The sequence below is a fragment of the Nilaparvata lugens genome, chromosome 3, assembly GCF_014356525.2.
Source record: "Nilaparvata lugens isolate BPH chromosome 3, ASM1435652v1, whole genome shotgun sequence".
NCBI classification, from domain to species: Eukaryota; Metazoa; Arthropoda; class Insecta; order Hemiptera; family Delphacidae; genus Nilaparvata; species Nilaparvata lugens.
In genome coordinates this window covers 55,795,788-55,807,706 of record NC_052506.1, presented here as the reverse complement: position 1 = coordinate 55,807,706, position 11,919 = coordinate 55,795,788, and the positions used below count along the sequence as shown (strand labels likewise).

Genomic DNA, 11,919 nt, shown 5'->3' with positions numbered 1-11,919 from the left:
ATCATAGTTTTTGAATAATAATAATTTTAATAACTTTTCCACAAACAATTACCGCTGTGGAATTTAAATTTCAATCTTATTATTTCTTAATTATCCTCTGACTGCTGTTGATATATTAATTGAAAAGATCAACTGAGTGTAAATTCAATAAGAACCATTATTTACCGTATCTAATGAATTTTATTTTCCCAGGAAAATGTGAAAATTCAGTGGAGTGTGATCAATCTCAAATTGAATTACGACTAAAATGTGAGCTTTTGAAAGAGTATATAAATACTGAGCGCCCCAAAGTACCTGGTAACGGTACATTCGTGGTTGAGTGGAAAATGCATCCTTTGGACATCAAATTAGTGAGTTACAAACATTTCAAATTATAATAATTACAGTTTTAATTAAAAGGTCCGTCTTTTCTAATGTAGAAAATATAGGCGTTTACCACATTGTTTTCTATTACAAAATGAAGAATACTGTAAATATTTTTTTCAAATATATATTTGTGCAACAAATATTTCATACAATTCACCTGCAGCAATTATGATAATCAAGCCCAAGAGTGAATTTTTAAAAGTATCAAGCACTTCCTTGATAATGACCCAATAAGTTAATTATTCATATCGGTAATGTAGGCTACAACTTTTTGCTGCTTTGTCAACGTCTGCATTGTTTATCATTACTAATTATCATACTTTCAAAACATTCTCAATAGGCACCATTGTCTTACAGGCGCAGTTGAGAATTCGAAATGTATTTGAATTGTGTTTTTTCACATTTAATCATTATATTGGATTTCCATTGAATTAAATGATTAATAAATTGAATATTTTTGACACCTATTAACAAATAATAAATTATGATGCTATTTCAAATATATAATCGTATATTTTCCAGAGTGAGATGAACAAGCAGTTCAGTATGGTCACTGATAATATACTGGTGAGTCATTAATTGAAGTTATTTTCTTTCATAATTGTTTTACATAGTCCTTCACTCCTGATAAATTCAACAATAGCAATTTTGCAGTATTTATGTTTGCAAACAGATCTTGTGACAATAGGTGGGTACCTGCAAACGCGTTGCTGTAGGATAAAAATTGAAATTAAAGATGATTTTTTCAAATGAAAAAGAATTTTATTTTCTAAAAAACTTACGCGTATCAATAATTCCACCTCTAATATGGAACTAGGTCGCGTTTAGGAGATAAGTGAATGAGTAATACCATAATTATAATGGTTAGAAACACCGTACTGATTTTTAACATGAAAGGCAATTTGAATACACATTCCAAATTTGTATAGGATCTACAAACAAAATATTCCAATTTCTTCTAAATTTTAGGATTTTAAATTCAAAATGTATATCAATAATTGAATATTTTATGTCATTTGCAGGTGTGGAACGATACTCTGCTGTCATGGGATGTTGAAGTTTATGGAGGAATAAGAAACTTAATTATGGATTGTGATGATATCTGGTATCCTAAACTACTATCTCTAAGTGTGTAAGTTGAAGTACTTTTCTTTAAAATAAATTTCAGTTGACCAAAAATAATTAGGCTATATGAGAAAAGCCAAAACATTCATTATAATTATTACTGATTATGAGTAGCCTACCTACCTATCTAAAAATATTTTTATTTTGTTATCATCTTATATCCTCGTTCCAGTTCAAATCCAACGTATTTGAATTGTGATATACCTATTTTACAACTGGTAAACCCTTGCATTAACAAACATCAACAGCAAATCCACAATTATCATTTAATTGCTGGGAAAAATTTGATAGATAGAATTTATATTAATTTACGATAGATTGATTGAATTATTCATTTTTGTTTTACTGGAAACTATTTTTTGTTGCAGTGGAAAAAATCTATTTGCATTTTTGTATCTTAAATTTATCTAGTATACTCCTCTCAGCTTATCCTATTATAGAACTCATACAAAACGATCACGAATATCATATCCAAATATCATTTGATTATCTGAAGAAGCTAGATTTGAATATAATATTAATTGTTAATCAATACTAATGGTTTAACATGTTACATCATGGTTGTCTTCTCTTCACACTATGTTGTGTGTGTTTCTCAGACTGTTCCATAATATCTTCACATTTATTGATTCTTACAGATTTAAAATTGCATGGTTACAATACATTTTTATTATAATGTTTTACACTAAAATACATATTATTTTCATTAGAATACAAAATAACAAATTCTAATTTGTATAAAAAGGGTGAATTGTTGGATGTTGCAGACTGACGAAGCACCCAGCCAGGAACAGCAGGAACAAAGTGTGTCGTTTGCTGAGCAACGGGACGGTGACCGCCGAGTACACGTCCACCTTCGACACCTTCTGTCAGACGGACTTCATGCGTTGGCCTTTCGACCACCACGAGTGTCGACTGTCAGTTGGCACCAATCAATTTCTTGGCAGTGCCATTCAACTAACTCCCGCAGTTGTGGGTGATAAGGTGTGATTTCATCATTTAAGAGGGGTTTCTAGTTTTTACATCAGGCTATTTTTGCTCTATTTTTATAAATAAGTTCATTCAATTCATCATAATTCAGTTCCTTCAACATTCATAATTTCCACAGTAAACCCGATTCGGTATGTTCATGACTTCGGTACATTCCGACCAGAGTTTAGTATGCATTTTGATTCTCTCATTCTCAATAACTCTTTGGATTGATTCCGTTCTTTCAACTCTGTGAGAATTATCAAAACATTATATTTTTATGAAAATCAAACCAGAGAAAGTTCATATTATATTTTTTGTACAGATTCAATTCTTAATCGAATCAAGTAAAGCATCACAGTAAAGCATCAAATTTACACGTTGACTTGTACCCACTTCACATTGTCAGGAATTTTTTATAAATAATGTCATCAATGCTTCCCTTTCAATCAATGCTGACAATTTAAATTGAATCTTGCTTGTGTGGCCAGTTTAATGTTAGTTGATCTATTCCATACCTTTTCTTTTATTATATTGATAAGAGGAACCATTTACACACAGTCCAAGTTGAAACTAAGGGCAGCTTATTATCACATTGGATGCACCTATGTGCAAGTGCGCAACAGAGTGAGATCATGCATGGCCAAGCGAACACATGAGAAAAATGTGGAAAGAGCCATAGGAACGCGTGCACTTACTGGTGGCGTTCATTGTGAGCAGCTACACAGGCAAGTCACAACGTTTTTCTATGCCATCCGATGTGACCAATATTAGCAAGTAGTTTATCAACTCGAAATGTAACAGTAATGGAAGCTTGATCCATCAGCTGTTCGTTCAGGTTCCGTTTAAAGTCATTGTACAAATCGGTTATTATTATTTAGAAAAATTATTTGTTGAATTAGAACAACCAAGTACCGTTGGGATCTCTCCACCATTAAAAGTATATGAATAACGAATAATACATTTTATTCCCACCATAAAAACAAATAAATTTTACTAAAACTTTTTAGAAATTAACTGACCACTACATCAAGTAAGCGTAGCAAATGTGTAATTAAGCTAATGTAATTTAAATAAGCACAGAATAGTTTTAGTCTAATCCTCTTAACTGTTCATGACATCGATTCTGCCTGCAGCGTAACACAATAATTTGAAATAAAATCGATAAAACAAAAACACACATATCTATTACCTTTATTCTATCTTAATATATTTCTTAAAAGCCAAGTGTCGTTCATTTCAAACAGCCATTTCTGAGTTTCCTTGCAGAAAAGAGTGGGAGAATAACATATCCTTAGGTCATAAGGTATTTTGTTAGATAGATATCTTTCTTGATCCATGAAACATCTATAGATGCATAAGATCACGTCAAAAAATCTGGTGTGGCGCACTCACACAACTTTCCTTGCCGTTATGAAAATTGATCACTGACGCTAGTGTTCCCGCGCATCTCAAGTCTACTATTCAAATATTTGAGCCAGCTGGTGACGGGCAATAACGCTGGAGACACACATGAGGTCTGCTATCTCTTTATAGTGAATGATTTAATAGAATCAACAATAATTTGCAATTGAATAATCACATTTTCTCAAATTTAAAGCTTATTTTCAATTTTAGGTGAAAATGTTACTGAACATTAATTGTAGAGATTTTCATGCTCAATCTACTCCACTTGATTTTTTTTGTTTCAATTGTAGCTGAAGCCTGATAATTGGGAATCTATCTGCATTGATGGGGCGGAGCTCCTGAAATTTTTACAGATATGGGACTTGTGGCAGTTGATAGAGCTTATCGATGACTATTTTAGGTATGAATTTGATCAAAATCGTTGGAGCCGTTTCCGAGAAAATCACGAAAAACCCTGTTTTTGACAACATTTTTGCCATTTTAGCCGCCATCTTGAATTGCATTTGATCGAAATTGTTCGTGTCGGATCCTTATAGTGAAAGGACCTTAAGTTCCAAATTTCAAGTCATTCCGCGTTAATTGGGAGATGAGATATCGTGTACACAGACGCACATACACTCATACACACACACACACACACACACACACACACACACACACACACACACACACACACACACACCACACACACACACACACACACACCACACACACATACAGACCAATACCCAAAAACCAGTTTTTTGGACTCAGGGGACCTTGAAACGTATAGAAATTTAGAAATTGGGGTACCTTAATTTTTTTCGGAAAGCAATACTTTCCTTACCTATGGTAATAGGGCAAGGAAAGTAAAAATTAGAACACATATCATAGAGTCCAAGACAATAAGTTATTATGCCTATATGTTTCAATGGTTGTAGAGCATTACAGGTCTATGCTTGATTCAGACAGCTGAAAAACTCTTCATCATAAAAAAAGTTTAAGCAGAACCACGTATGTAGAGTTTTTAAAATTCTATGGTTCCCATGTTTTTCAATTTGAGGGGAAATTTATTAAATAAACGTCTACCCATGATCAGATGACTGGACTTCAGCCTCTCTAGACGTTAAAGATATAAGGTGATACAAGAATGAGTGTCTAAGGAGCTCTTTTTTTACTTTTGGTGTCCTATAGGCTTAAAGCAGTCTATTATAACTATATGATGAAACCAATGATCAAATTCTAAGGAATTTTCCCTGATATTGTTGTGACACACTATGATGATTTATTGAAAAATATTTGTATGTAAATATTAATTTGAAATGGATTTCAGGAGACCGGAGAAATATCAGCGATGAAGAACAAAGTTTGGTCGATTGAGCAGACAGAATTGTCGCTGATGTCGCATCCAACTTATCTCGAAAACGACTTTTACATGCAGACTGATATTGTTTTCACACTGACAAGACTATACACTGTTGAAGCTGCTACCTTCATTTATCCTGCCTATAGTGAGTGCTCAAGCAAATTCTATTTCATTTTTATCAATTAACATGAATTTTTTTGCAAGTTACAAATATATAAAAAATGTAACATATTTTCTATCAGCGGCGCAGAGAGTAGCTTGCTGTGTCCGATCTACGGAGAATGTTCAGGTGGTACTTTGTTGTTTAGTCCAATCAAATCTGTCTAAAGGTGAAATGTGACGCCATTTTCATTGTTGTTTATTTCCCATGTTTTTGGCCGTTTATTTATCTTTTAATACAAAAATGAACCTGTACACTGAGCATACAGAAAGCTTACTTTTGTTTTGGCGCTAAAATAATTTTAATTTTGCTCAATTTGGGGCCGTTTATTGGATATTGGCTGTTGCTTGTTGATTTGCAAAGGTCTTCCAGTAATAAGGATTTTTATTATTTTACAATAAGGATTTTGCAGATATGTATGATTTTTTAGAAATTCATATTGCAAATATTGATTGTTTACTTTTTTCTCAATTAAATTTTATTTTTGCAGTGATGTCATGCATATTACTGGCAATACTGTGGTTGGATACATTGAGCTCAGAGCGCTTGTTTATAATTGGTTTCATTGTTTGCATCCACGTTTTGTTCATGGAATACTTCAGCTACATGATTCCAGCTGTTGGAGATAGAACACCTCACATTGGTATAGTCATTTTCAAACATTCAATAGCAATACTTTTACTCGTTTTATTTATAGAAAAAAAATATTTGATTTCGAATAAAATATTAGAAACTAGGTAGTATTTCACTTCTACGTTATACATTTAACTAGTAAAGAAAACAGAAACTGAATGAATTTATATCATTAGGATTGTAGGCTACTATTATTCATTCCAGTAAACTTTCACACTGTTAAATTTAAATGTGGAAATTTTTATCAAATATTTGGCAGTGAATAATGGTGCGACTTGTAACAAAATTTTAAACCATAAGTAATTGCTTCATTAAATTGGTGAAATACAGTATTTTCCAAGGTACCTAGAATACATGCATACATACATGTAATCTAGTAGGTACATTGGTATTTTCTTTATTTTTCCAATGAAAACAGTTTATTCACTTCAAGGCAATAAATTACAAATGCCAATAAAAATAATTAATCTTGTATTTCACAAATCAATTTCCGGTATATGAAACAATGAATGTGCTAGATTCATCAATGAATGCCATGCAAATTTTCTTAAGAAAAAGTTCAAAAAGTACATGCACAAGTTTATGCACATCTATAATGTAATAAAGGAAAAAATCATCTTAAACATGTACGGGATAGGAAATACACGAATGACGCATCATCACGTCTGAACTACTTAACTGATCAACTTGAAATTTTCCATAAAGATTCTCAATTTACCGAGGTTGGTTATAGACCTATTTTAAATTCTTCAAGATTTCAGTAGGTCAAGTTTTTAATTAGACCCTTGCGGAGCACCTGCTAGTCTTAATCAAAAATCAAAACAATGTATTATAAATTAGCAATATCAATTCAAATAATTACTTTTGAATTTTACAACAATGTATATGAAACAATGAATGTGGTAGATTCATCAATGAATGCCATGCTAATTTTCATCATTACTATTTCAATCTACTATTAGAAATATACATTACTTAAGTATAATTATATTTCTCAACTCTCTATTATATTCGCTTGAGTCTTTGAGAGCAAGGGTATTCTTCATAGAAGAAAATTCTTATGATAGTTCCAATAATGATAACTAATTAATGATAACAAGAACAGCTGTGCTTAGTGACATAAGTTGTGTGTATTTTTGGGCTCAAAATTTTATAAAATAACTTGATTAATTTAATATGAAGTGATAATTGAGTGTTATATTTGAATATAGTTTGGTGTTTTAATTACTCTAAATTCCAAATGTCTAGCTTAGGCTATATATATTTTTGGACGAAAATTGAACTTGAACGTTTTACAGTAGAAACATAACCTATTTTTTGGGCATTTTATTAATATATCAAAATTTGGGAATGGAATAGATTTGGGCCAAGCCTGTTGTTCCTTCCTAATCATATTTTTATGATTTGTGATTCTGTCCACCAATAAATAAATAAATAATTATTTTTGCAGCATTGTTTTACGGGAACTCATTGATTATCTGCGGTACGATACTCATGTGGTCAGTAATCGCTCGAATAGTTTTCATCAATTTTGAAGAAATAACACTGCTCACCAATTTTGTGGATTGGTTTTCTTATAAGCCATATTTTAAAAACATCGTGTACATCCATAGTTTCGAGGTAATGTGCTTAATTTATTTTTAAATTATAACAGAATTCATGTGGTATTCAAATTGAATTTTAACTTGACGGTGAATAATTCTGTTTTTTTCTATAAAGGATGGCAGAATGATCTACGCACATATATGTGCCTGCCTTAGTAAGTCCATTTTGTTTGGGACTGTCTATCGCTGAATGAGATCTCAGTGTGACATTGTTGTATACATTTTACTATGTATATATTATTTATATTTGAATAATAATCGTGTCTATATAACCCGTTACTTTTATATTAAGTTCTCAGCATGTGAGTGATCAGTGCAGTAGATGATAGATAAGCGTGTGTGTACACAGAAATAAGTGGTCAGTGGTCAGAGCGGTCATAGGTGAATATAGATATATAGGTATCCATTCTTCTGAGACCGCTGGAAAATGTTTCGCCTGTCTGCTACTCTGTGTGTGTGCGCACAGATCCTATAAAAACGTTGATTAATCTAGATGGTTTTTTGATGTGCTACCCTGTTTTGAATAAATACATTTTTTCTACAACCGCTCGTAAAGTTTTTCTTTAGGAACTGAAAACTCATCATAAAACAGTTGTTTTGTGAGGAGTGAGCGATGATCTACTTTACGCTCGCCAGCTGTTTACTTTACCGCTCGCTAACCGCAGCGCATGTGCAGTAGGCTATTTTGGAAAAATGCAATATTCCAATAAGCACAAAGTAGAAGGAATTCTTTGTGCAATAAGTTCTTTGTGCAATAGTTCTTCTACAATAAGTTCTTTGTGCAATAAGTTCTTATAAGTACTATAAGTTCTTTCTTCTCTGTGCCATAAGTTCATGTCCCTACTTTTTTGCCCCATTTCCAACGGTCATGGTGTCAGTCTCATAGAGCGTTGACTCTCACGCTAAAGGTCCCAGGTTCAAATCACGGTCCTACCAATTTTTTTGCAGATGATACTAATTGTTTTTACTTTCCTTGCCCTATTACCATAGGTAAGGAAAGTATTGCTTTCCAAAAAAAATTAAGGTACCCTAATTTCATGTTTTCTATACGTTTCAAGGTCCCCTGAGTCCAAAAAAATGATTTTTGGGTGTTGGTCTGTGTGTGTATGTGTGTGTGTGTATGTGTGTGTGTGTATGTCTGTGAACACGATAACTCCATTCCTAATTAACCGATTGACTTGAAATTTTAAACTTAAGGTCCTTATACCATGAGGATCCGACGATAAGAAATTCAATAAAATCCAATTCAAGATGGCGGAAAAAATGGCGGATAATTACTAAAAAAACATGTTTTTCACGTTTTTCTCGAAAACGGCTCTAACGATTTTCTTCAAATTTATACCATGGATAGCTATTTATAAGCCCTATCAACTGACATGAGTCTCATTTCTGAGAAAATTTCAGGAGCTCCGTAATATTCTTGAGAAAAATGGCGGATAATGACTAAAAATCCATGTTTTTCACGGTTTTCTCGAAAACGGCTCTAACGATTTCCTTCAAATTTATACCATGGATAGCTATTTATAAGCCCTATCAACTGGAATGAGTCTCATTTCTGGGAAAATTTCAGGAGCTCCGTAATATTCTTGAGAAAAATGGCGGATAATGACTAAAAATCCATGTTTTTCACCGTTTTCTCGAAAACGGCTCTAACGATTTTCTTCAAATTCATACCATGGATAGATATTCATAAGCACTATCAACTGGCATGAGTCTCATTTCTGGGAAAATTCCATGAGCTCCGTAATATTCTTGAGAAAAATGGCGGATAATGACTAAAAAACCATGTTTTTCACGGTTTTCTCGAAAACGGCTTTAACGATTTTCTTCAAATTTAAACCATGGATAGCAGCTATTCATAAGCCCTATCAAATGACATGAGTTTTTTTCCTGGGAAAATTGCAGGAGCTCCGTAATATTCTCGAGAAAAATGGCGGATAATTACTAAAAACCATGTTTTTCACGATTTTCTCAAAAATAACTTGACCGATTTTTTTCAAATTCATACCCTGTATAGTTATTTATCAACTCTATCAACTGGCATGAGTCTCCTTTCTGGGAAAACAATGGGGGTCCACCCCATTCTTGGGAAATGGACTTAGTAACCTCCTTCTCGTGCATGAGGTAGGTAGGTAGCGCAGTTCATAAAAAGAACACATAGTCGAGATATTTCATCTGTAGAACAGCTGTTCTGACGACTTTAAAAAAATGACGACTAAAAAAATCATTGAATTTCACAATTATTCACACAAAGAAAAAGTACTTTGAAAACAATTATATATACACATATACAGAAGTCTGATCGTAGTTTCAAATATGAGCAAGGAAAGTTGTGTGAGTGCGCCACACCAGATTTTTTCTTACTCTAATAATAAATCATCATAAAAATAGTAGTTCTGTGAACAGTAGACCTCACGCAGTATTCTCATCCACAAGTACCTAATTGAAACTATAGACCTTATGGAAATACAGCAATAGACTGTCCACACATCTGTGTAATCACTTGTCAGCTGATTTATGATGTATAATTCTATAGTCTGATTTTTACTCTAATATTGGCGTATGAAGGAGGCTCCTTTTTCCTTTTATATTATCCTTGAAATGCAAATAGACTGTCCACACATATGTGTATCACTTGTCAGATGATTTATGATGAATAATTCTATAGTCTGATTTTTACTCTAAAATTGGCGTATGAAGGAGGCTCCTTTTTCCTTTTATATTATCCTTGAAATGCAAAATTTTCAAAAACCTTGTATATACGTCGACGCGCAATTAAAAAAGGAACATACCTGTCAAATTTCATGAAAATCTATTACCGCGTTTCGCCGTGAATGCGCAACATATAAACGTTTAAACATTAAGAGAAATGCCAAACCGTCGACTTGAATCTTAGACCTCATCACTTCGCTCGGTAAATAAATTATCATGATTAAATTTTATCATTTTATTATTATTACATTGATTTATCAAAATAATATTGGATATATTATAAAAAAAACTGTTTACTGTATTGGAATCCAATACTGCAGTTGTAGAAAAAATTGTATATATGTAATTCGAGCGGAAAGCTTCTTTATCGCTCTCATCAAAATTATCATGCTCTGCTACGCGTCGCATGGTAACTGTTTGGACTCGAGCGATAAAGTCGCGTTTTACGCTCTTAATACATAAATAACTATTTTTCATCTTACTTGTATAGGTATAGCAATGAAACAGTCTTTCATGAAGAGTAATAAAAATGAAATGCATACCAGTAGTTATATTAAATATATATTTTGATGAAATGTTCATCAAACTGAAAATCGTATTAAATTTTTATTTTCACCAATTGATTAATAGTAATAACTATTGAACTATTAAGTTTATACATTTCAACTTTAAAATGTCAACAGTCGACTATAATTTTCTTCTACAGCTTACAAAAATGTTGGTGTTTAAGTTGAAAAGGAAAACTGTACCTTCATGTTGATGAAAATTTTATAAATGATTTCTAGGTGGCAGAAGAAGAGCCTGAAGTTGAGAATGAGGGCAACGAACCACTCCAGTCTCCAGGTCAGGCATCTGTCAACAAACGCATCAAACTACAAATTTTCCTAGAAATAGTTGATAGATGTATGTTTATTTTCCTAGCTATACTGTACTTTTATTTCGTGACAATTCACTATACTATTTAAATTGTATAATCCATATAACTCACAATATTTTTCACTGCTAATTTTAGCTCATGAATCATATGAATAGTCATAAATATATTAATATAGTATTGTTTAAAGTAAGCATGTCATTCTATTTACTGTATTTAATTATTTGTAGGCACCTGCTGTAAAATCTATTTAGATTCAGCGGGACCAATTTTGTAATACTTTTTATTGAATAAAATGATTGATTTATTGACTAGGTTGAATTAATTAATTATGATTAATCATATATTAATTCCATATATTTTTTTCATTTTTGTTCAGTTACATTTTGATATTGACTCAAACTATTAAATAAGTAAAGTATTACTTTCCGTACTCTTAATACTTTGCATAGGCCTATTATCTTGCAGCTATTCCAATCAGCTGTTGACATTGTTGGCGTGTATTTTGAATGCGAATTTGTTCTATCTATATTTTTTCTGATTTTCAAATAAATAAAAATGAGAACTCATTAAATTATACATTTTAAATATTATTAATTATTCATTATTACAAAAAATATTATTCCATTCACAAATTGATAGATTGAAAAATTATTTCGAAATAAACTTAAAATTATTCAAATTTTTAAATTAATTTAATTTTTAATTTGAATAAATTATCGAT

The 11,919-nt window shown here is 32.0% G+C and overlaps 1 protein-coding gene across 1 annotated transcript in view; it reads left to right on the top strand.

Annotated features, from left to right (window-relative positions):
- Positions 1-11,506, top strand: part of LOC111058536 (integrator complex subunit 1) — a 137,513-nt gene extending 126,007 nt beyond the window's left edge. Inside the window, exons 33-40 of the mRNA XM_039422840.1 lie at positions 193-350; positions 889-933; positions 1,389-1,498; positions 2,259-2,475; positions 5,180-5,357; positions 5,863-6,015; positions 7,456-7,625; positions 11,107-11,506. The gene's annotated coding sequence lies outside the window, so the exon portion shown is untranslated. The remainder of the gene's footprint in view (positions 1-192; positions 351-888; positions 934-1,388; positions 1,499-2,258; positions 2,476-5,179; positions 5,358-5,862; positions 6,016-7,455; positions 7,626-11,106) is intronic.
- Positions 11,507-11,919: the final 413 nt, after the last annotated feature.